Source organism: Mustela erminea, chromosome 2, assembly GCF_009829155.1.
Source record: "Mustela erminea isolate mMusErm1 chromosome 2, mMusErm1.Pri, whole genome shotgun sequence".
NCBI lineage: Eukaryota > Metazoa > Chordata > Mammalia > Carnivora > Mustelidae > Mustela > Mustela erminea.
The window spans coordinates 136,583,649-136,609,802 of NC_045615.1; the positions used below are offsets into that span (position 1 = coordinate 136,583,649).

The 26,154-nt window shown below is 36.9% G+C and overlaps 1 protein-coding gene across 2 annotated transcripts in view; it reads right to left on the reverse strand.

Moving 5' to 3' along the window:
* Positions 1 to 17,835, reverse strand: part of LOC116585046 (cytochrome c oxidase subunit 7B2, mitochondrial) — a 156,655-nt gene extending 138,820 nt beyond the window's left edge. For both annotated transcript variants that reach the window (XM_032334215.1, XM_032334216.1), the window contains exon 1: positions 17,690 to 17,835. The gene's annotated coding sequence lies outside the window, so the exon portion shown is untranslated. The remainder of the gene's footprint in view (positions 1 to 17,689) is intronic.
* Positions 17,836 to 26,154: the final 8,319 nt, after the last annotated feature.

Consider the following 26,154-nt stretch of genomic DNA (forward strand, 5'->3'; position numbering starts at 1 on the left):
TCTTATATAAATTATAACTATTCACATATTTGTATATTACAATGAATATAAGCTCAGAAACGCAGTTTGTTTTGTAAAACTCCAGTCAGATGGTAAATTTAGTTACTGAAAAGGAACCGTGATTTACAAATTAAAATGTCAAGAAACAAAAAGAAAAGAAAAAAAGTAACTAGGGGCACCTGGGTGGCTGTCAGGTGTCTTGACTCTTGATTTTGTCTCAGGTCATGATCTCAGGGTTATGAGATGGACCCTGCATTAGGCTCCCCACTCAGCAGTGAGTCTGCTTGAGACTCTCTCTCCCGTTTTCTCTCTCTCTCTCCCTCCCCTCCCCCATCACATGTGTGTTCTCTCTCTCTCTCTCTAAAATTAAATCTTAAAAAAAAAAGGAATTAAAAACTAAGTTATTTCTCAAACAGGAATAGGCAGTGTCTCAGAACTATTTTCAGCCTCAGATAATAAACTGGTGAAACCAAAAGTTCAATGTGAAGATAAGCCTTTTCACAGATTTAAGGAACATTTGATTAAAAAATAAAGAAAACTCCTCTGTGAACATGAAGGAGTCCACTTACTGGACAGAACTGTTAATTGATGTGGAAAAAAAATCACAAACAGGTATTTTATACTCTAGGCAGAAATCTCAGCAACATGAAAACAATTTTTTTTAACAATTAGCAGTATGATTCTAATAGGCAGGAATCATTCAGTGTGCCCCACATCTAGAAGGACTGATCCAACTGAAAGGAAGGAAGAGAGGAAAAGAAAGAAGGAGGCAAGGAATGAATCCCATCTCTTCTTAATCATCCTGCTTCAGCTTGTTCATTTTTTTTTCCTGAGAAACATTTTAGGAGACACATCTTCCAATGATTTTCCAGACATATTACGTTCCTAGCCTAAGGGTATTAACAAAACAAACAAAAGCCAACCAAACAAAAAGCAGATAGACGCATTTAAGATGGAAAACTTCCTTCTAGTCCTAGCTGGTTTGACATACGTGAAAACCATGAAAGCCTGCCTTATATCCTTCATCTGCACACAATCTACCATCTAGGACTCAAAAGTTTCCTCTAAGATCACTTACGGAAAACTTTACAAAGTAAATATCCCATAAAGTATAAGGCAATGAAGCTTTATCTGATAATTCATACCAAGTAGGAAAGCAGTCTTTCCCAATTGCCTCATTCCCAGAGAATTAGGAGACTGCACCCTGCAGGCGGCTTGGAGATGAAAATAAAGGCAGGACTTGGCCTAGGCCCGGGATTCCTCTGCCACCTCCTGGACAATTCTCACTCCTACCACGAGCTATTTATCAGGCCAGAGCCAGTAGGCTGCCAACCCCTGCTGAAGGCACGGATGTTCAGAGTGGAAGGCCTGCTCGCTGTGCTGACACTACACTTAATGATTCAAACATCTGGAAAACAACATTTCACAGTGACTCTCAGAACTTCCCTGATAAGCAATAACTCACATGCTGAGTACTGTGCATTAGGAGCACAACGGGAGTAGCAAAGTGATGTCCCTTAGAAGGTGCCACCAGAATTTAGTGCTTCGCTTTGAGGCAAAGACTTTGGTTCTCAGAGGGGTGCCTTCAGGTAACAGACACTGCATCTCACCAAACTTCAATGAATTCCTTTAGAGTTACAGGAAACAAGCCACATTATTTTTTTTTAATTAACACAGAATGTATTACTTGTTTCAGGGGTACAGGTCTGTGAATCATCAGTCTTACACAATTCACAGCGCTCACCATAGCACACACCCTCCCCAATGCCCATCACCCAGCCCTCCCACCCCTCCTACCGCCCTCCACTCGAGCAACCCTCAGTTTTATTTCCTGAGATTAAGAGTTTCTTATGGTTTGTCTCCATCTTTGGTTTTGTCTTGTTTCATTTTTCCCTCCCTTCCCCTATGATGCTTTGTTTTTTTTCTCAAATTCCTCATATTAGTGAGATCATATGATAATTGTCTTTCTCTGATTGACTAATTTCGCTTAACATAATACCCTCTGGTTCCATCCGTATCATCACAAATGGCAAGATTACATTTTTTGATGGCTGAGTAATATTCCATTGTATATATCTGCCACCTCTTCTTTATCCATTCATCTGTCGATGGACATCTGGGCTCTTTCCATCTGGGCTATTGTGAACATTGCTGCTATAAACATTCAGGTGCATCTGCCCCTTCTGATCACTACATTTGTATCTTTAAGGTAAATACCAGTAATTGGGTATTTTCTGTGCCATAGGGTAGCTCTATTTCAACTTTTTGAGGAATCTCCATACTGTTTTCCAGAGTGGCTGCACCAGCTTACATTCTCACTAACAGTGTAGGAGGGTTTCCCTTTCTCTGCATCCTCGCCAACACCTGTCATTTCCTGACTGGAAACAAGCCACATTTGAATCCTGGTCTATTTTCAGCCTGTTAATGCCAATGTAAGAATTTAAGTATTATTTTTAAATAATAGGTATGTTTCAAATCACAAAAATACATAAGTCAAGTCACAGTGATAGACAGGTTATTATATTTCTAAAGAGGACACATTACTACATTTCTTCTTGAAATATTAAACTGTAGAGATAGATCATCCCTATTCATCTCTTGTTTATACTTCCTTCAATTTCCAATTCTATTTCTTCCCCCAGGCCCTCACCCTCGGTACCTCCAATACCATAAAGCAAGCACCAACAGGGTTTTTTTTACAGTAAGTGGGCAGATACTGTACTTTCTAGTGTTCCCATAATGATCAAGTATTAGTTCAACAAACCCAGGAGAAAAGCGCTTTGGTAGAACTAGTTAGTTAAACCATCCTTATAAAAATTCCCCCTATTCGCATCACCAACTATGCTTATTATCTACCTTCTCTTTGGCTAGGACTTAACATCTTCCTTGCTAGGTCTGGCCTTGGATAAAAAGTGTGGTCCTGAAAGAGACTGCCACTTGCTACCCAGATTTGTGCTCTGTCACACACCGTCTTAGCTTTGAATTCTTCCCCATATTCACCAGACCCAACACCATAATACGACGTCACTCTTCTTTAAGTAAGTGATACTTACAGATACTTTAACTCTCTTGCTTTACTGACTGAATTCTGTTTTCCAATGTAGATATGATGCATCCAAGCAGGCTAGGTACTGTGTGTGCGTGTGTGTGTGTGTATATGTGTGTGTGTGTGTGTGTATGAGAGAGAGACAGAGAGACTAAAGGACAAACGTACATTCAAATACAAGGTAATGGTAACACAGAGTGAAGTCTAATTTTATGTGAAAACAATGCCTTCTAGGGAGTAGTTAATGAGGACAAAAAGTCAAATCCCCTCATCTTTCTTTATTAAGGTATTTAGGACAGGAACAAAGGTCTCTGAACATAAATACTACTCAATAAGTATCATTGGCTTACCCCAACTGTGTAAGAACATACGCATACACCACACTAAAATAAAGTTGGTATCATAATGTTAATAATGGATGTTTCTGAGGAGTAAAATTTTAAAAAACTATTTTTCTGCTTTTTTCTGCAACTGTTGTTTTTCCAATATTTCCTCATTAATCTAGTACATGTTGATAGAAAAAATGACTAATACAAAGGAAAAAATGCCAGCAGCATCAATGCTAGTAAATTCACCTGAGCATGAAAACCTCTAACGTGCACAGTCAGCTGAGCTCAGCTCTAGAAATAATGATCTAGCTGAAGGCAGGAGGACAGCAGACTTAAGCCCCCACACTACACAGAATGCGGAATGAATCCTGAAGCTTTATGTTAGCGTGATGTGTTTGAGTAGAAAAGCAGCCTATGTCTAGGCCTTCCTATTTTCATAATCACAGGGACATGGCTTTTATTCTAGTACAGATTAGCTGCTAAAAGCTGGGTCTGGCAACAGGCTTGAAACTAAAATGAACCTGACCATGGATATACTCCCTGTACCTATCCCAACAGAAGGCTGCTGCTCTAAAGCAAATGGAGACCGTAGAACATTAATGATGCCTTATTTATTCATTCATTTACTCAATGACTACCCCATGCCAGGACATTTTAGGCTCTGGGAATATAAAAGAAGAAAAATCGGACCATGTCATGTCCCATGTCGCTTACATTCTACTTGGAGATAGAGGCAATAAACCAAGAGATAAAGAAAAATGAAGAAGGGTGATACTTTGAACAAGACAGGCAGTGAAGTTTTCTCTGACAAACTGACACTTAAACAGAAACTTAAAGAAGTTCAACAGTAAATCATATGAACATTTGAATAAAGATCACTATGGACAGAGGGAACAGTAGTTCGAACACTGAAATGGAGTCCTTCCAGTGCTGAAAGCAGAACAGCTGGAGAATAGTGACTAGGGATAGAAAGCAGTTAGTCTGGAATCAGATAATATAAGGCCTTTAGGCTACAGTGAGGATTTTTTATTTTATTGAGTGTAATGGGAAATCATTAGAGGATTTTATTCAGAGGGTAACTGCATTTTTACACTTTAAATGGGTCCTTTCGACCACGTGTGAAGTATAGCTAAATGGGAACAAGAATAGACACAAGGGGTAGAAGGACAAAGTACCAAACAGTCCAAGCTAGAAATGAGGATGGCTTGAATGAAAGCTGATGACAACAGAAATGGACAGACGTAGTCAGATTCCGAATAAATTTCAAAGTGTAGAAGCAACAGTTTTGCTGACATGGGATATGAAAGGAGGGTGACAACAAAATGTTTGACCTGTTACCATTTACTAGAAGAGATACACTGTGTTAGAAACAGATCTGGTATAGAAAAATCCAGAATTCAAGCCTGGATATGTCAGGTTTAGGCCACAGATATGGGTCTGAAGTTCAGGGGAAAGACTCAGGTCACAGAACCTGGGGAAACTTTAATTTAAGGATGGTAATTCAAAGACCACCTAGAAAGTGAATGTATCTGAAGAAAAGGAAATATTCAGAGTCAGAGTCCTGGGGTACTTCAACATTTAGAGTCAGAACAAGAGAGGACTGAAAGGCAGCAGCAATAAGACAGAGACTTCACAAAAAAGATGTCTTCAAACCCAACTGAAGAAAATTATTTAAGAGAATGCACTGTGAATACTACAACTATGTGAATTTTTGTTGTCTTCTCTATGATCTCAGAGCCCAGCAAGAAAGACATTAGCTTATATCCAATTTAAGCTGTCCCATTCCTTTCAAATGTACGTAGTAGGCTAGTGAGTATCATGCCATCCCATTACAGGTTCGTTTGTTTAGCCCTCTTGCTTCTTCCCCTTCTTCTCCAGTCTGTGTCACTAGCAAATGATACTGGATTAAGTAGAAGCTAGAGAGACCAGAGATTTTTTAGTCACACAGCCTGAAAGCTGAGTTTGATTGTGAGCATGGTAATACAAAATTAAGTTGCAGGCATGTTATTATGATGCAGTGAAGAGAAAATGAGTCTCACATGTAAGCAGGTCTCTTTTGTTCCAGCTCTGTGCAAAGGACCTCTTCTGTATTTGTTTATTTCCTTACTCTTTCACCCTATTCAGTTAAATTTATTTTTAGCTATTGTTGGACATCATTCAGGAGAGGCAAATACTAAGGACTATAATCGAGTACAACCCAAAGGTTCCAAAGAACAGCCTACTAAACACATCAATGTCAAGAAAAAGCACCTTTCCTCCTAGGATAATCAGATTCTCTCTTGCTAACTCCAGTAGCTTGTGAGTCTTCCTAACTTTAGTACTGACTGCAGGGATTACTGGTATTACTGTTATAGATTACAGTATAGACTAAAAAGAGCAGTATCACAAGTGTTCTTTATCAGACTTCACTAATAGTATTGACAATGTTAGTGGGACAAATTTATTAGGAATGTCACATGAGTTAATATAGGTAGACAATACAAGTGTACACCTTTTAAATCAGTATCATGTATCTTTATTTCGCGATGGAATTTATGATGCATCTTATAATAAGTATATAATGGCTTGGCCAGGATAGAGAAACTGAAGCACACAAGGGCATGCATTCATTGTATATGAGTTATGTGGGGGACCTGCCAGCAGTTTGTATGGAAGATAGAGCTCAGTGCACTTAAAGAGGTGATTTACTGAATGGTGCCTGACTCCTTCACCCCAAACCCTGGCCTTCGTCCTCACATCCAGTTTTGAAAAAATGACTCATAAGAAGAAGATAGAAATCAGAGTTTCCCCCACATCTTCAGAAAATAAGGACCAAAACAGATTACCTTATCCCCAGACCAATATCTTTTATGGTAAGATTTTATTATTGCAGCAGAAATAAGTTTTTCATGGGTAAATAAGTTTGGGGAATGGCTAAATTTATTTTTCTAAATTTTGTTGTGTTCATCATTTTCAATGTGTAATTATAAATATTTATTTTCTTACCTCAATCTATACACACATAGCTTTGTTTATAAAGGGTCCCCCAAATTGTATATAACCCAGTCTGCACCAAACCGTCAGTTCCCTGAGGTAAAATGTATTCATTAAAATCTCATAGCTGGAAAACGATTATATGTGGACTTTGAAGCTAGGGCTGTTTGGGCTCAAAGAGTTCTTTCTATATAGTACCATTACCACCTTCATCATTTAAACCTCAGTGCAAATGAATTTCATCTTCTCTTGAAAATAAGTAATTTTGAAAAGGAAAGAAAATCAATGAGGATTTTGGAGATAAGGATATTATTAGGCATATAAAAGAGGCTAGAAGTACCTAAAGATAACCTACTCCCACTTCACAATTTTGCCTAGATGTGTGCTATTAGTCTCATGTTATAGGGCTGGCTAAAAGAACTACTCATCAAGTCTACAACAGTATAAACTTTTATTTTGTCCTTACCCTTGCATTTCTAAAATTTGACTATGGTCTCACAATTGGCATGCCCATGTGACTGTCTGATTGAGAAAAAGAAAAAATGTATACCCTTTGTTTATGGAAATCTATCTCAGAGGCACCAACCTACTTTTATTTTTGGATGCCTTGTATTATTGTGGTGATTGTGCTACTGGTAAATGTATCCAGTAGCAATTTCATGACTTATGTCCCTAATTAATAAAATAAATAATTGAAGCTAGCATTTAGTATGCTAATAGGGCTACAAGATTATTTCCAAAACAATTACACCCGTAATGTAAAAAGGTTACAACAGGCAGATAGACAAGCCAACTATACTTGAGATTTGATTTTTTTTTTTTTTGGAAGATTCACAGTAGCTCCACTATTAAAGCTGGTGGAAAAACCTTCCTCTGGGGAATATTTTCCTAATTCATTTCGTACCATGCTAGCACTGACAAAGAAAAAAATGGACTAAAAGCGCAAGGTTCTATAATAGGAGTAAACTTCAACACACCTAATACACAGTTAGGGCAATTGAACATTGTATTTTTTGCCAATAGCAAGCAACAGGCACCTTTTTGCTATTATTAATGCAGCTCAGCTGATATGAACAGACAGAATTGAAAGAACTGAAAGTGCTTTATCATTTGCAGCCAAATTTCAATTTTCTCTTTCAAGTACAGTTGAATGCATTTTCTTTGCAACCCAAAGACAGAAGCTCTTGATTACTATTGCAAGAATAATCTCAGCCTTTGTGTGAAGAATATAAGGGAAAATAAATAGTCCCTCTGGATGATGTGTCAGCTTGCGAACTTACAAAACAAGATATATTCTTAGAGGTAGGAAAATTAAATTAAGGTGAAATGGTACACCCATTAAAATGACAACTGAAGGCTTATTTTTGTAGGTCATAGCTGGCTTCCCAATTGTTCTTTGTCCTTAGCTTCACCCCAGGGGCACAGACAACAGAACCAGAAACAAACAGGGTCAAGACAGGGCCAAGTGTCTGGAAATACAGGGTCGCTCAGACTGTGGGCCCCACCATGAACTGCTAGCTCCTTTGTAAAATTAAGGTTCCAGGGTGCCTGTGTGGCTCAGTGCGTTAAGCCTCTTCCTTTGGCTCAGGTCATGGTCTCAGGATCCTGAGATCAAGCCCAGCATTGGGCTCTCTGCTCAGCAGGGAGCCTGCCCCCCCCCACCCCTGCCTACCTCTCTGCCTACTTGTGATCTCTCTCTTTCTGTCAAATATATAAATAAAATCTTAAAAACAAAAAATTAAGGTTCCAACTTCCTTATCCTCTGACTTCCCCTACCACCAACTCTTATTTCAAGTCTGTAGTAAGAAAAGGAATTAATATCTCTCCATATTTCTTCTCATTTTCATCCTCGTTAACACTATCAATCCAATGCCATCTCAGTTGGTGTCTGTAACAGAAGGCTGAGCATTCACCCTCCCATTTAGGAAAAGCTTGGTGTTACTTTTATTTGATCCCCACTAAACAATCATCACCTGTGCTTCTGCTAAGAAACAGAGTAGTAACTGTCTGCAGTAGCAGAAGACATAATTTAGGAACCAGCCCATTTTTGTCCCTTTTCAAGTACTCTGTCTCCTCAAGGATAAATCCTATGGCTGCCAACTCAGCACTGCTCTCCCATCACCACACACTCCTACCCCCCTCCACTGCTCAAACTTAATAGTTTATTCACAATTTATCTGACAAATCACTCTGCAATAATGGGTGATAGGGGTTTAATGTGCAAATTTACATAGATATAAGAGTTCAAGCTTCCCGATTTCACACCCCACCCCATCCTGGATAATACTTTAAACCAAGAGATGAATGAGGATGTCTCAGACCTCATTTTCTTTTACCTCACATCAAAATTTGATATAGCTAACATGTTGTATAAAGCCCTGACAGTTGGGCTTTCTGTTTTTTGTAATTCAAGTGCCTGACTTAAGTTCTGATTGCTGAGGCACAGGCTTCAAAGAACCATCCCCTTCGAAGATGATTTTGAGCAAACACACTGTCAGCCACAAAAGTAGATAAAGAGCCAGACCATGCCCTAGGGTTCTTTGTTTCAGAGATCTGAGCTGATTTCAGTAACTGTTTATTAGGGATGCTTGGTTTTTCTCTTCCTGCACTTTAATTCCCACTCATATATTGTAAATTCACTAACAAGCAGCTCCAACCTATAACCCCCACCCTCAATCCCAATAAAAGCAGAAACCCAGTCCCAAGCTATCTTCTTCCTTCCCTTCCTTCTACTTTCCCTCCTTCCCCTCCCCCAACCTGACTTTGCTGTGCAGCCCCAAGTGTGCCATGCAATTTACAAGACTTGTAAGTAATAAACCTTTTTCCAAAGCTTCCTGATGGTTACTGCAGAGAGCATCTTGCAACCATAATAAGAACCACAAAGGCTAGCGATGATGAACATATTTTCATGTGTCTGATAGCCATCTGTATGTCTTGATTGGAGAAGTGTCTGTCCATATCTTCTGCCCATATTTTGATATGATTGCCTGTTTTGTGTGTGTTGAGTTTGAGGAGTTCTTTATAGATCCTGGATATCAACCTTTTGTCTGTACTGTCATTTGCAAATATCTTCTCCCATTCCGTGGGTTGCCTCTTTGTTTTTTTGACTGTTTCCTTTATTGTGCAGAAGCTTTTGATTTTGATGAAGGCCCAAAAGTTTATTTTCGCTTTTGTTTCCTTTGCCTTTGGAGAGGTATCTTGAAAGAAGTTGCTGTGGCTGATATCGAAGAGATTACTGTCTATGTTCTCCTCTAGGATTCTGATGGATTCCTGTCTCACGTTGAGTTCTTTTATCCATTTTGAGTTTATCTTTGTGTATGGTGTAAGAGAATGGTCGAGTTTCATTCTTCTACATATAGCTGCCCAGTTTTCCCAGCACCATTTATTGAAGAGACTGTCTTTTTTCCACTGTATATTTTTTCCTGTTTTATCGAAGATTAATTGACCATAGAGTTGAGGGTCCATATCTGGGCTCTCTACTCTGTTCCACTGGTCTATGTGTCTGTTTTTATGCCAGTATCATGCTGTCTTGGTGATCACAGCTTTGTAGTAAAGCTTGAAATCAGGTAACGTGATGCCACCAGTTTTATTTTTGTTTTTCAACATTTCCTTAGCGATTCTGAGTCTCTTCTGATTCCATACAAATTTTTGGATTATTTGCTCCAGCTCTTTGAAAAATACTGGTGGAATTTTGATCGGAATGGCATTAAAAGTATAGATTGCTCTAGGCAGTATAGCCATTTTAACAATGTTTATTCTTCCGATCCAAGAGCATGGATCGCTAGCCCTCAGGGAGATTCAAAGTAAAACCACATTGAGATATCACCTTACACCAGTTAGAATGGCCAAAATTAGCAAGACAAGAAACAACATGTGTTGGAGAGGATGTGGAGAAAGGGGAACCCTCTTCCACTGTTGGTGGGAATGCAAGTTGGTGCAGCCTCTTTGGAGAGCAGTGTGGAGATTCCTCAAGAAATTAAAAATAGAACTTCCCTATGACCCTGTAATTGCACTACTGGGTATTTACCCCAAAGATACAGATGTCGTGAAAAGAAGGGCCATCTGTACCCCAATGTTTATAGCAGCAATGGCCACGGTCGCCAAACTGTGGAAGGAGCCAAGATGTCCTTCAACGGACGAATGGATAAGGAAAATGTGCTTCATATACACTATGGAATATCATGCCTCCATCAGAAAGAATAAATACCCAACTTTTGTAGCAACATGGACGGGACTGGAAGAGATTATGCTAAGTGAAACAAGTCAAGCAGAGAGAGTCAATTATCATATGGTTTCACTTATTTGTGGAGCATAACAAATATCATGGAGGACAAGGGGTGTTAGAGAGGAGAAGGGAGTTGGGGTAAATTGAAAGGGGAGGTGAACCATGAGAGACTATGGACTCTGAAAAACAGTCTGAGGGGTTTGAAGTGGCGGGGGGATGGACGGTTGAGGTACCAGGTGGTGGGTATTATAGAGGGCACGGATTGCATGGAGCACTGGGTGTGGTGAAAAATTAATGAATACTGTTATGCTGAAAATAAATTAATTAATTTTTAAAAAAAGGAAAAAAAAAAAAAAAAACCACAATGGCCAGTGAAGCCAAAACCCTGGTTATGCTAGGCTGTGACTGGCATACATCAACACTTAATTCGACACTGCTATTTCTTCAGCTTCCCTAACTATATTGGCTATGTTCTCTGTTCTCATCTCTCTGTTTTTCCTAACTCTCTTTGAGCTATTTCTCTAAAATCTACTCTTTAGACTTATGACCCAGAAGGTTTACTCACTCTAGTAACAGCTATCATCTTTAGACTGATGAATTCTAAACCTTTATCTCGTAACTAGAATTCCAGTAATACATGTTCAATGTCTATATAGAGATTTTTCTTCTTCTGGATATAGTCACTGGCCAACACCCAAATATGCATAAAAAATAATTTGTTGCCTTCCTTTCCAAATTTATATTCTTTTTTTTTTCCAAATCCCGAAGTTACCTCTAAATTACCTATTCCTTCCATTCATAAATTAAGTCTAGAAAAACTGTTGATCCTGCTTTCAAATTCTCTGTTTCAAAGGCCAAAATTAAATTATATGTTCTCATCATTAATTGCTTAGGTTATTCCTGTATTTCCCTAATTGGTCTTCCTTACATAAATCTCTTTCCATTCAATTTACCAATGACCAATTTTCCTAAAATACTGTTGCTCATTCTTCTGCTTTCCTGTTTAAAAACTGTGATGATTCTACATTGCCCATAGCATATTATCTTAAACTCTTTGTTCTAACCTGATAGGTTCATTGCTGGTGGCATATCTCCTTCTGTTCCCTAATTACAGACATAACTAATGAATCACAGTGTACTTTAAAATTATCCTATAAAATCATGAAGAAGGGTTGTTCCATTGCTTCTTGTTGACTGATGTATGGCACTAGAAGAAAAAAGTTAACATGTATTCAAGAAACAACCTTAATTCATGTTAGTTTCCATACCTGATACATTATCTTCTTTACTTCATATAAAAAGGTCCAACTCACGTACCATATCCTCCACTAAATATTATCAATACTTCAACCTATACTGATCCTTCTTTTTCAACTACTACAGATTCACAACATTCTACATTGTACTTTATCTGAAGTAGCTTTGTCTTTCCAGATAGATATTATAGTACCATATTTGAAAAACCATCATAGTTTTAAACAGAAATTTAAAGGAATCTGAATCCTTACAAATAGAATCTAAAAGATGAGTTACAAAAGGCAGCAAATAAGTTATCTCCCAACTACTAGGTTTAGCTATTAGTAGAGAATGAAGTCTATATGCCGAGACGTAGAGGAAGTCTACGAGACTTCCTCTAAGAGGAAGAGACTTAGAGGAAATCCATTTTTATAAAGCTCTGGAGACTTAGAGGAAATCCATTTTTATAAAGCTCTGGAGAAAACAGAAACCCAAAGCACATACGTATATGTAATATATATACATATACGTATGTGTGTGGGGGGGTACTCTTTTACCAAGGAAGGTAAATAATTTCTGAGCTAAATAGCCTTCCATGAGGAAAATGCAGACTCCTCTCTGCAGATTTCAAGACTCATGACAGACACCATCCAACCTAAATCTTAGAAACAGATTCATTTCAAAAGTGAAATAAATAAATATAAAAGTAATTTCCATTTTATTCTTTCTGTAACATGGATACAGGCATTTTTAATATCTTAAAATAATAAGCATGATTACTATTACAATAAGGATCATTTGTGGAGTATTTGCTATTCCCCAGATATAGTATTAATGTTTTATTCAGCAGAAATGATAAAAATTATATCTCAGTAGGTTAAAGTCTCTGCCTTCGGCTCAGGTCATGATCTCCGGGTCCTGGGATAGAGCCCATCAGACGCTCTGCTCAGCAGGGAGCCTGCTTCCCCCTCTATCTCTGCCTGCCTCTCTGCCTACTTGTGATCTCTGTCAAATAAATAAATAAAACCTTTAAAAAAATAAAAAAAAATTATATCATCTATGTGTAGGAAAATGTAACATTCCTGGATTTTGTATTGTTCCTATCAAAAGTCCAAGCCTCCTGCAACATGAAAATGTATTTAAAGTTACCTAGAAAATATTTTCATACATTACAGGAATAAATCTGTAGCCATTTCTTCCCCAAACTAGAGTGCTAGCTGCTCTAATCCAAAAGGATAATAAAACTTAACTTCCCCAAAGACAAAAGGCTACATTTGGGGATAGGTACCTTGGTTCTGGGTTAAAGTACTGGATAGACTATTTCTAGTTATTTACATTTCAGGAAGGAATGAGACCCAGAACTTAAGAGACATCTCTAGATGTAAGACATACAGAGCTATCAGACTTCTGGGGAGATACAACTTACAGACCAAAGTGTTATAGTTAGGAATCAGGCCCATAATGTTCCAAAGAGACGTTTTCAGGAAGGGAGAAAGACAGCTGCCTCACTAACCATAATAAGCAGAGAAAAATTATTTTTTCACATTCTTCACCTAGTGAGTAGAACAACTGATCTAGCTCTCATTGTGTCACCACAAAGGTAAGGCCAGAGGTAAGGGAGGCGGTGCTTCTATTATTAAAGAAAATCTGTCAGTGATACAAAGCACCTCATGTGTGCATTCAAAATAAAATAAATATGAAGATATCTAACAGAAATAAAACACTAAAAGCTCCCTAGAAAATGGGCAAAGAACATGAAAGCCAATTCACATAAAAAGACATTCAAATAGCCCTTCAACAAATAAAAAGATATTCAATGATAAGATGAATACCTTATTAGTAAATAATAAACAAAAATTAAAACAACACTAAAAAAACATTTTTCATCTATCAGACTAGCAAAAACCTAAACATTTCTGTTTTTGAGGCTATGATGAAGCAGAATGAGAAATGGTAAGACTTATGGAATTTGGCAATATAGAAACAATACTACATATGCATTCATATCTTTGATTCAGCAGTTCAACTTCTAAGAATTTATACTACAGATACACCTGCCAAGAATGACAAGTATATATATGTTTATTACCACAATATTTCTAACTGCAGAAAAATGGAAGTCACCCAAGTGTCCACCAACAGGAGACTGTTTAAGTTAACTGTGACACATTCACATAACACTATTAATACCATGCAGCTGTCAAAAAGAATGAGAAGCTCTCTATATACTGGTATGAAAATATGTCCAGAATATGCAGTTAGATAAAAAAACACAAGACAACACAACAAAACAAAACAGACTAACCAAGGTGCAGACAGTGTATAAAGTTTGCTTTCCTTTGTAGAGAAATGGAAAAAATTAAGAAAATATATTCATATTTGCATTCATTTGCATTTTAAAAAATGACACAAGAGGCATATATAGTATAGGACCTACTAAATCATTTATGTAACTAGTCTAACTTGAGCCAGACAGCCTGGGTCTGGTCTCTGCCACTTACAAATCAATTAACCTCTTTGGGCCTGTCTATAAAATGGGTATTATAGGAATTATTACATAATAGGTCTGATACTGAAAATAAATGAGTTATCATTTGCAAAATACATAGGACAGTACTGGGCGATTATTAAGTACTACAAAATAAGTAAAATTTGTTAAATAAGTTAAACGTGAAGTAGATTTGTCAATGTACAGTTTTTTTTAATATCACTTCAGTTTTTGAACTATTAGTTCTTGAGTTTTGGATCTGTGGTTCAAAAACAATAGTAAATGAGTATACAAACTTAACAAAATTGGCCCCACACCCACAAAGTTTAAATAAAAGCCATTCTCAGATCTTAGATTAGTTATTCCCCAAAACCCTGTTCTTAGAAACCAGAATTGAATGGTATCTAAAGGAATAAAGGACCTCGAAATACTGTTAGTTTCAGCTTCATTAGGATGCTTGTCAGTTTGAGTAGCAGACTCCAGAAAATTTCTATTAAAACATTAATTCTGACACTATAGATTCATCATATCTAGGAACGAAATGCACTTAGCATACTGCTGCTTCTCTCACAGAATGACACTTGAAACATCCCTGCCTTCCAGAAAAGTTTAAAAACATACAACCAGAATCACCAAATTTTACGTGGAGTACAATATTTTCCTCTGCAACATATTTTAAAAACCTCTGCATCTCCATTCCCTCCTTTAACCCCCCGTTTCTGGCACTCTCGTGCTGCTGAAGAAGACTCTATCTTGTGAAATAGGGGCTACTGTCTTCTGGAAGCAGATATTCTCAATCCTATACCACGAGTGGCTCTTTCCACCACCTTCTGTTATGGAATTGCAAAGCTAGTGAAGCCTGCATCTTAAGAGAGGGTTTCTCTCTTATCCCATTTGTCTCGGCTGGAAAATCACTCTCAGTTCAGATTCCTGAACTGAAGCTGCAATTGATGTTTCTTGAAGCCCGAGCCCCTAGAGGCCCAATAAGAACTAATACCTCTTCCATGTGCTCCTCCAGGCACTGTCTTTCATCACTGAATTGTTCAGACCTTGAATAGCATTTTTTTCTGCAATCTATTTTTCTGTAGCAATGAACCCTGCCTCTAGTTTTTATTTTCTTCTCTTCTACACTTTTCAGCGAGTTCTAATTTTTTAACGATTTAATCTGGTTAGAAAGTTAAATAGGTTAAGTCTAACTGCTTAACTTATTATTAATTTGGTCTCTTCTCCAAAACACAGAGGATTATTGTTGATTGCTAGAACTGAGTACTTGCCTTCCTTTTTTGTCTCTTTTGGACATTAGGGGTTTTTTTCCCTAAAATATTCCTCTATTTCTTAAATTCCAGAATCATCTCTATCAATAATAATGAAATCACTTGATTATGAGTTTACTTAAAGCATCTACTCCTTAAAAAAAAAAAAATTGTTTTTCTCCTCTATTCCCCTGGGATGCATAATTCCACACAGGAACTTTTCTCCCATCAGACAAGCATCAAGCCCATCCAAGCTTGACCCAAGTTATCCTTTTGCCTGGCTCCTTTCCGTATGCCCAATTTTGCCGAGTCTTGACTTGAGTCCAAATTCTTGGGCATGTTCCTTCTAAGCACAAACTACTTCTATATACAAACCTACAGTTACCGTATTACCTCAAAAGTCAACTAGTGAGGGCCTCGGGGGTGGCTGACTCGGGTAAGCACCCAACTCCTCTAATTTCAGGTCAGGTCATGATCTCAGGGTCATGGAATCGAGCCCCTGGGTTGGGCTCCATGCTCCGCCAGGAGTCTGCTTGAGGATTCTATCCCTCTCCCTTGGCCTCCACCCCAACACACTGGCATGCAAGCACCCTCTCTCTCTAAAATAAATAAATGAACATTTTTTGTAAAAAATCACCTAATAATACTTTGTGTATTCTACAGATCTTTAGTCTTTCCCAATTTCTAAGATGCTCTTCTAATGCCTTTTATATCACCCCTTATCTGTGACCTCTCATTAGTTTCTGAAGGAATCATTCCATTTGAGATCCTACCTCCTTCTCTTTTTAATTAATTTTAGACCTAGGCCCTTCTGTCAATGTAATAACTGAACACCTATCCCTTTTCCAATACTCTGTTGAAGAGAATTTAGATCCCCTTGAATTCTCATTTCTCTCTCACAGATGTCTACCTGAACTTCGAATTATTTTCTGTCACCTTTGTCAAGTTCGTCCCCTAGTTTCTCTAGCTCTTTTCTAAAACAGTTTTATTGCCTCCGGCAAATTTTTTTTTTTCTTTTGTTTCCAGGCTTCCGTAACTCTGTATGAACCTGAAGCACAATTTTTAAACTACCCTAACACCTTAAACTTCAAAGCAAGATCAATGATTAGAGCCAGAGCATTCCAAGAACAAATCTTTTTTGTTTGTTTGTTTTCTAAGCCACTGGTTTTGCAATATTTTATTAACTTGTTTTCATTCTCAATTTAAGAAGGTATATATTCTTTACAGAGAGGGCTCCAATCCTTCTTTAATTTAATATCCATCAACCTCCTACTATGAGTTGAATCTCAGCAATCAAAAATCACCGGCAGACCATACAGAATTATCAAATTCAGAGCCACCTGAAATCAAAAATTAAGAGCAGCTTTTAAACCTATAGACAAGTCATATGACCCCTAGATCTGTCCTTCCCACACTCCTTCCCTTGACTCTGAAGTGGAAGGGGGGGAAAACCAACAACATAATAGTGGATCGACGAAGAAATTTCTAGGCCACCAGCCTAGGCCTGGCACTCAATATTTCCAGCAGGCACGGCTGGATATGGTAGAAACGATGACACCTCAAAAAAGGCTGGTACTTGAAAACACTTGCTTTATAAGCGAACCTTTGTCTCGGACAAGGCTACTTAGAAAAAAATTGTGTGTTCAGAATTGAACGTCAAGCAGTAGCAACTGTTTGACGAGCACTCTTTCATAAGGATGTCTCAGCACTGCTAGTCTGAGTCCCCCAAAGGCTGCGCGTCTTTGCTTACTGCCGAGAGCATGCGCACTTGCCTCCGTAAAAAGGCTTCTAAAGGTTATAAAACCGGCCACCCTCCCGTGGAAAAACGGCCGTAGGCTGTAACAATCGGCCACTACCGAAAATAACGTGGTTAGTGCCTCGCCCAACATCATCCAACTCAACATCTCCCACTAAAGCCATGCCAGGAGCATGCCCACATGGAGCCTTCTCCGCACTTCACAACACAGAATTCCTCTTTCTCACTTTTTCTTTACTCCCACCCTATCCCCCGGATGTTGGGGTGTGAAGAGAGTCCGACTCATAACATCTTTTACCCTGAGAGAAATAAGAGCGAAGCGGCACGCAAACCAAAACATCCCTATATCACTGCTAAAGAAAATACTGAAGATCGTGGCTTACCTCAGCCTTAGACTGACCGACGACGCCACAGATGGCGCCCAACGGACGACTGCGCACAGGAGAATCCGTCCCAGCAACGTACAGCTTGGAGGGGCGGAGCTAAGTGGGCATGTCCTCTGGGCAACTCTTCCCTAAGAGAAAAGGAAGGGGCGGGTCACAAAGCCAACGCTCGCTTTCCAAATCAACCAATCACATCACTGATTGCCACCACCACCGGAAGAAGAGACAGAATCATTAGGCGCGTTCTTCTTGTATATGTCACTCCATAGTGGAGGAAACGGTTTTGGGAGTTAGGTGTTCCCACCCCTCAATGTAATGTAATCTCTCATGTAGAGATCTTTAACTTCCATGTCACAGCAATCTTTTGGCAAGCTCACTGGCTAGTTGCATCTTCATCACAGTGGGTCACAACGGGACTTTGAGTTGCATGTAAACCCAAAGCAATCTACAATTCTGTTGTGTATCTCACCTCCTCAAGATGCCAGCCGTATGTGTGGACAATACATTACATGGTAACCATAGAATACATTGTCCAAACTAGGCAACTAGGAGAAAATAAAATTAATTAAAGTTATAAATTTTGTATTGGTGGAGTTAGAGTACAATTCAAAAATCATTTCGTAAAATTAGGTTACTTCTAAAAATTAAAAAATAAGTACATTGAAGCAAAAACTTTAAAAATGCCTTTGTATTAATATAAAAATAATGGAATGATAATTCTTGGCACATATTAATGTACTTTAGAGTTTCAGCTTTAATTGTCTATAATACTGGGTCACTAATATTTTTCTGAAGACTACTTTTTTAATATGGCATTGTTGTTTTTCATTTTTTATTGTTTTTTCAAATATGTACTTTATGTTTGATACATGGGAAATTTTGACACCTTCAATTTGCTCTTCTCTGTAGATTCCATTTTATATTAATAAAATAAGCTAAGAAATTAAACAAAAAATATCACTTCTACTTTTTCATACTGATGTACAAATTTCTCAGCCCAAATATTTTCACAAGTACTGTCATTTTTGCCTCTATTCAGAGCACCAGTCTTCAGCAAATATTTGACACAAGCTTCATCAAATAAGTTTTCTGTTATTTATGATTCTTTTGATGGTTTTGTCAAATTTAGGTTATGCAAATTAGGAGTCTTTTAAATTTAATTTTATTTCTCTGTAAATGTAAATTTATTCAATTATATTGGGAGATACATCAAAAAATTTTTGTATGGGCTAAAATATTTTAAGGTATAATTTCAGAATTTCAAGGTTAAATCTTACATTAATTATCAAAAGTCCAACTGAATTTGTTAAGGTTATTCCTTGATTTTGTAGGGGTAAATTTAAGTGTCTTTCTTTGTTGCACATTTTTTAAAATAACTATTTAATCTGCAAAAGCCTTGAAATCTGAATTTTATCAGCATAAGATTTTTTGAATTGTTTGATTAAAAATGTCTGAATGATTTTTAACACAATGAAACATTTTCTAAATTTTGTTTATAAAAAGTTCAGTACCTTTGTAGACCATTTAAATTTATTTACAAAATGTATTTTTTTAAAAAAAGAATACTTTCCCACTTCTACTTAGGAGCAATGAAGAGAGAAAACGTATGCTGTTATGTTTGAGAAGATTGTTTTGTTATTGTTGGTACTCAATTCTGGTTTTATCACTAAAATGTTGCATTTTGGGGGGCACCTGGGTGGCTCAGTGGGTTAAAGCCTCTGCCTTCAGCTCGGGTCATGATCCCAGGGTCCTCGGATCAAGCCCCACATTGGGCTCTCTGCTCTGCGGAGGGCCTGCTTCCTCCTCTCTCTCTCTGCCTGACTCTCTGCCTACTTGTGATCTCTGTCTGTCAAATGAATAAATAAAATCTTTTAAAAAAAAGATTTTGATTTATCAAACTGTTATATATAACAATATAATTTTTTTGATTTATCAAACTGTTATATATAACAATTTTATGAATTTTCATTATTTTTTAAATTTTTTAATAACATACAATGTATTATTAGCCCCAGGGGTACAGATCTGTGAATCAACAGGTTTACACACTTCACAGCACTCACCATAGCACATACCCTCCCCAATGTCCATAACCCCACCACCCTCTCCCGACCCCCATGCCCCCAGCAACCCTGTTTGTTTTGTGAGATTAAGAGTCTCTTATGGTTTGTCTCCCTCCTGATCCCATCTTGTTTCATTTTGAATTTTCATTACTATAGTTTCAACATCAATTGCAGTTGGTTGCATTTATGAATTATATATACAACACAGCTAATTTCAAGGATATAGTTATTCATAGTTTCTTAATTAAATAAGAATTTTTTTTTATTTTTTACTATGACCTTAGACTCTATCCAATTTAAATTCCTGTTAAACTGTGAATAGTTTTATTTTAAATATAATCCTTTGAGTGCTAATGAATAATATTTACAGTAATAGCAGATATTTTACTTTTGAAAAATGAATTTCCAAGCTTCAATTTGATTCCATGAATTGAACACAAAAACATAAAAACATTGTAAGTTATTTAATTGATTTACTATGTGAAGTTTTAGATAACAATGATAGAAAGCTTGCCTTATGTAACAGCCATCATAACAGAATATACATGCACTGAAAAACTTGGGATTGAAATCAAGAAAAACTAATGAGATAAATATTAATTTATTCTAAAAGAAAACTTTCTGTTTCACAGTGTTATATATCCATGTACTCTCTGCAGCCATGGATTAATTTCTTATCTCTCCACACAGTCCTCTTAAAATAACTAGTAACCTTTGCAATAGATGCTGATTATTCTTCTGCAGGTCTATGTCTTCTGGTTTTCATAGCTATATCACTAATGTTCTCATGGTGATGATAAATACTGACAATTTTTTATATCCTATTTATCAATTTTCTTGAAAACAGAGATTTTGTACATAAAATCTCATTAACATTTCCTTTTGGCATCTTAGGTCTATAGGCCCCTTGAATCTGAAAGGCCTGTATATGGACCAGACCACAATTGGATAGTACCCGAAGTCAACAGCAGGGGGACAGCAGCAGTGTTATGCCTATGGCCCTTCTAAGATCAAAAGTTATCTTTCCAAGCTATCCTGAGTTGCTAGTGAACCAGATCATCTTTGCCTTATTAGTAATTGCCTTGTGTAATATCCATAATAGAAAAACACTGGTTAAGTTGGATCTGGAAATATCAGGACCAGAGATAACTACCATTAGTTGTCTTTCAAATAACATCAAAATTTTGTTTACTACACACTATTCCTGCATTTCTAAATGAGATCATGGCAGAAGCCAGAAATAGGTGGTCAAGATCTTAGAAACTCACCCTGACATATTTTAATATAAACATAAAAACTAGTTTTTCAACAAAAATTAAATATCTGAGCTACTGTATTGGACAAAATGCCAGGAAAAGGATATACATTATTTTGTCTGGCATGCTTCCATGAGCCTGACACCATCAGAACTCTCTAGATGATTGGAAGCAAGTTCCTTCTGAGACAATCTTCTGTAACCCAACTGCATTTGTTTTGGTTACTTCCCTCCCATTGTTGCTACATCTAACTACACATATCTTGTTTTGTTCATTCATAGAGCTTCATCTTAAAAGTGAGAAGGGACACAGTGTGCTAAACTCTCTTCTTCTCTCATAATTCTGTCTTCTCTATCTCTGTATAGTGACCACTCCCCACAACTTCTTAGTTTAGATGTCACTCAGAAATCCAAGTTGGGGAGAAGGGAAGATTGGAACCCTCTTAAGAAGACCTTGTCAGTTGTCAGATTAGTTCTTTTCTTAATAATGGAATATGATGAAAAATTGAACTTGAGAAAAAGAAAAGCAGTAAAAGTAAAAAAGATGAGAGGTACATGGTACAGGGTTCAGAAAGACATTTATGAAGACTTTTGGAAGCAGGGATATGGAAGTAACAGTGGAACATGGGTAAGTGGACAGGACATAGAAGGAAGAAGTGTTAAGAAGTGTTTGTATTATGGGGCATCTGGGTAGCTCAGTCAATTAAGTGTCTGCATTCAGCTCAGATCATGATCCCAGGGTCTTGGGATCAAGTCCCACTTTGGGATCCCTGCTCAGTGGAGAGTTGCTTCTCCTTCTACCTTTCCCCCTGCTTTTGATCTCTCTCTCACTCTCTCTCTCAAATAAATAAATAAAATCTTTTGAAAAAGAAGTGTTTATAGTATATGAATATACTTCATAGTTTTTAAATTAATTTTTCTACTTGGAGGTTGATTTTTCATTGCTTTTAGATGCTGACCACCATACTGTAACCCTATGATTTCAATAGGGTTAAAACAATCACCAGTGGAATTTAGGACAAAATTTCATAAAATTATATGCCCTGATCAAGAAATGGTTCAACTCTAAAATAATTATCTGACTGTATTAGCACTTATACAACATGTTCACTCTATGATACCAGACTCACACATCCCTATAACTTGACCAACTTCATGATTTTCTGAGAGGTTCTACTTTATGCTTCCTTGCAAATTTTTGGTTTTGTTTCCTTTTTAAACTAATGGTTTTGAGGGTATTTGACAGAACTGTCATCTCCATTTATTTCTAAGAACTTGTTCATATTGGATGTCTGAATTTTTGAAATTGTACCCCCCAAATCAAAATTTTCCTTGCTTCAATTTCCACTTCATTGGCTCAATGGCCAGCTTACTCTCAGGTCTGAAGTAAGTTAGCTAAATGAAGGGACAAAAAATGGGAGGGTATAATATTAGCAGAAGACTACAATATCTTCATTGTCATAATCCCAAAGCTCAGAGTCCCATTACTTAATTGTGTTGCTATTTTTAGCTAAGCTTTAGGAAGAAGCTGGTCTATGCTGGCAATTCTTTTCCCTGGAACCTGAATGACCTCTAATTCTTACACCTTGCTGACAGAAACATATGTGACCCAGTTCTCTCAGAGTCTTGTTTTATGTGTTACAAATGTAAAGATATATATTCTCTAAGATTTTATTGAAGGATAAATGACTCTTCTCCTATACCATCTCTTCTGGATTGATGTTTGACTATTAGGTAGTAACAGTACACACAGCAACACACCAAATAGGTGAAAAGGACTAATAACTTGAACTATCTTTCATTAACTGAAACCCTGTATTGATTATAAAGCAAATTATGACAAGACCTTTTTTAATATCTCACTGTGGATAATCTAGGGCTGAAATAGCTAAATTCCATGGAGTTCAACTATTAAGAAGGCAAGAAATATTGACACTGACTAAATAGGGTCACTAGTAATGTTAATACAGGTGCAGATTAAAGATGGCTACAGTTCTTTGACATTCCTCCTATTGAGATGTTAAGTCTGTGCTACCTCTACCTGAATCTGAGAGACTCTGCAACTATTGTGACCCGTAGAATTTGGCACAAGTGCCATAATTGTGCCCATTTGTAGGATGGGCATTGAAAGACTTTCTATTTTTCCTTCCTATCTCTTGAAACGTTTGTCCTGGGGAAAACCAGCTGCCCTGTAAGAAATCTGACCAATGAGACTTCATGCCATGAGAAATCCCAGGATAGCCGCATAAAGAAAACACATCCTGAGGTAGCCACCATGATTGCAGCTCTCTCAGTCCAGGCATCAGGCTCGTGAGTGAAAGCAATTCCTATGACTCCTCCTCACCTGCTATTTGACTGCAACTACATAAGAGACTCCAAGAAAGAGTCACTCAGATGAGCCAACAGAACAATGAAATAAACAAAAAATTGTTGTTTTAAGCCACCAAAACTTGAAGAAGTTTATTAAACACTATCAGACACATTTCCTCCCTCAAAAGAGAAAAATGAAGAAATATTAACTCTTAAATAAGATTCACCTTGTCAGAATCTCCTATCTATACAATATTACCGGCATACATCATGTAGTTTTAAGAGTAACATGGAAACATTAAAGATAAAAGAAAATACTAGATTACATGTAATCTGTTCCTGAAGTGTTTATTACCAGGAAAAGTTAGGAATTCTCAAAGAGAAGGCATGTTAATACAAGAGATACAAATTGGAAGTATTCATTTTGCTTTTATATGTTTTATATCTTCAGAGAATTTCTACCCTTCTTCTATTTTTACTTCCACAGTTTCTTTTCCATCTTTCAATTATTCTTACATAATAATATAAAGATCAATTGGTATTCAAAGGAAGTCATTTCTTGTCAATCAGTCATAAGGTAAGAGAAATTGTTTTAGTTTTGTATTTATATCCAGAAAACCAACAACCCTCCACAGAGGTAGCTATTTATGTACACAACAGAATTTATGTACATAATAGTATCTATGTTTCTGTGAAAACCATTCAGAAATAAGAACAACAAGCTTAAATATATATCACATATATTAATTGAAAAAGACTCACCATTCTGTCCTCTCCATTTTTTTCTGTGTTCCAAAGTTAACTTGGGGTCGTACAAATTTGAAAATTGATCTAGAAATAGTGGAATGGCATCCCTGTTTTGTAAAGTACTTCATTTCATAGTACTCCTTGCCAATTGTAAAAATCACTGTGGAACTTCGTTGGAAATACTTTTTACCTTTGTTTCATTTTTTTTCTCACCCTTTTATTTCCTTGATATCATGTTTTTCTTCCTACTCTTACTATAGGTGGGAGTTTGGTCCAGGGTGCCATTAGCAGTGCACTACTATACTATTACTAAAAATAAGACTTTCACAGAATAACAATGTAATGTCAATTCTGAAACTAGTGGAATCAATTCTATCCCACAATTACTTATTTGAGCATTTATTTCAAAACAATCCATATGGTCTGAATAAGGCATGTTTTGTAATTCAAAGCATGATTATTGTCAAAGAATGACAAATTTATTTGAAGACATAAATGACATTGGGTGTAAATGACAATAAATTTCTCAGGGGTATAAAGAGTTTTCGACCATACTATGCTGTGAAGCTGAACCTTTTTATTTTCTCTCTATATATTCTCTTATCAAGGGTATGTGAGGAAAAGAGTCAAGATCGGTAAAGTCGTATTTATTATTTAATAAAATATATACAATCTTACAACAACTTTGAAATATATACATCTGAATCCCCTCCATTTCTATCAAGTAAATGACAAAAGTACAAGTGTAGAGCCATAATAATACCTTCAGTTAAAAGCATTAAAAATGGTTGTTTTGGCCATAGTACACAATCTTAAATTCGAATTGTACAATGTTATTTGTTTTGCTACTCCTTTTAAACAATTAAATATTATTTTACCAAATGCAGAAATAAACTGCACATAAACAATTAAATATTATTTTATCAAATGCACAAATAAACTGCATATCTGTCCTCTTTGGCACTCAACTAAATTCAAATTACCCAATACACTTAACCTATATGTGATCTCAGTGTCATGATAACAAGCCCTGCATCAGGCTCTGTGCTGGGCCTGGAGCCTGCTTAAGATTCTCTCTCTCCCTCTCTTTTTATCCCTCCCCTTCTCCCCTCTCTCCTCTCTAAAATAAATAAATAAATAATAAAAGAAAATAAACCTACAAATTGACAAGCATTACATTAGGAACTTCAGTTTGTTGTCAGACAATGGGCTTATTTATTTTAATCTTCTCAAATGTATAAGATGAAACTGTGAATTTTTTTAAAAGATAGATTTATTTATTTATTTATTTATTTCTCAGAAAGAGAATGCAAGCAAGAGGAGTGGCAGGCAGAGGGACAAAGAAGCAGGCTCCCCACTGAGCAAGGAGCCTGACGGGGGATTCCATCCCAGGACCCTGAGATTATGACATGAGTGGAAGACAGATATTTAACTGACTGAGATCCCAGGTGTCACAAAACGGTGAACTTGTGATCAAAGAAGATAGTCTATTCATTTTTGCCCAAATATATTCAACACATATTTTTATTTATTTTACAAATAATAAAACAGATCTTTTACCGTAATTTCATATAAAAGATACTACAGAAGAGTGATAGGAGAAATGGGAAATTGCCATGGATTAATTTTGTTAAGGAATATCAGAGATGGCCTCAGTTAGTGGAAATATTAGTGCAATGATTTATACGAAATCACGAAACAAGAATAGGAAAATGGTAAGTGAGGCAAAGGATTTAGCTTGAAAAAGCACGAAGAGAATTTCAGAGAATATTCAGGGAATTTCATGTACTTCTGGGTGGCTAGATCATAAAACAGAAGGAAGGAGAGGATGAAGGTGACATTATAGTTGGGTTGTGTTAGGACCTGAATGTCATGGTAAGGAATTCCTTTTTTATCCCAGAAGTGTTGGAGAGACAATAGAGATGCTAAGGCAAGTGTGAAATGCACAGAAATATTATGACATCCCCGTGTAGAATGGATGGGGCTGGAGAGATGAGACCAAGGAACTGGAAATAAGGCCACCACTTGAACAGAAATGAAAGGAGTAATTGTGTAATGGAAAATGAATTACATATCACTCCACTTTTACG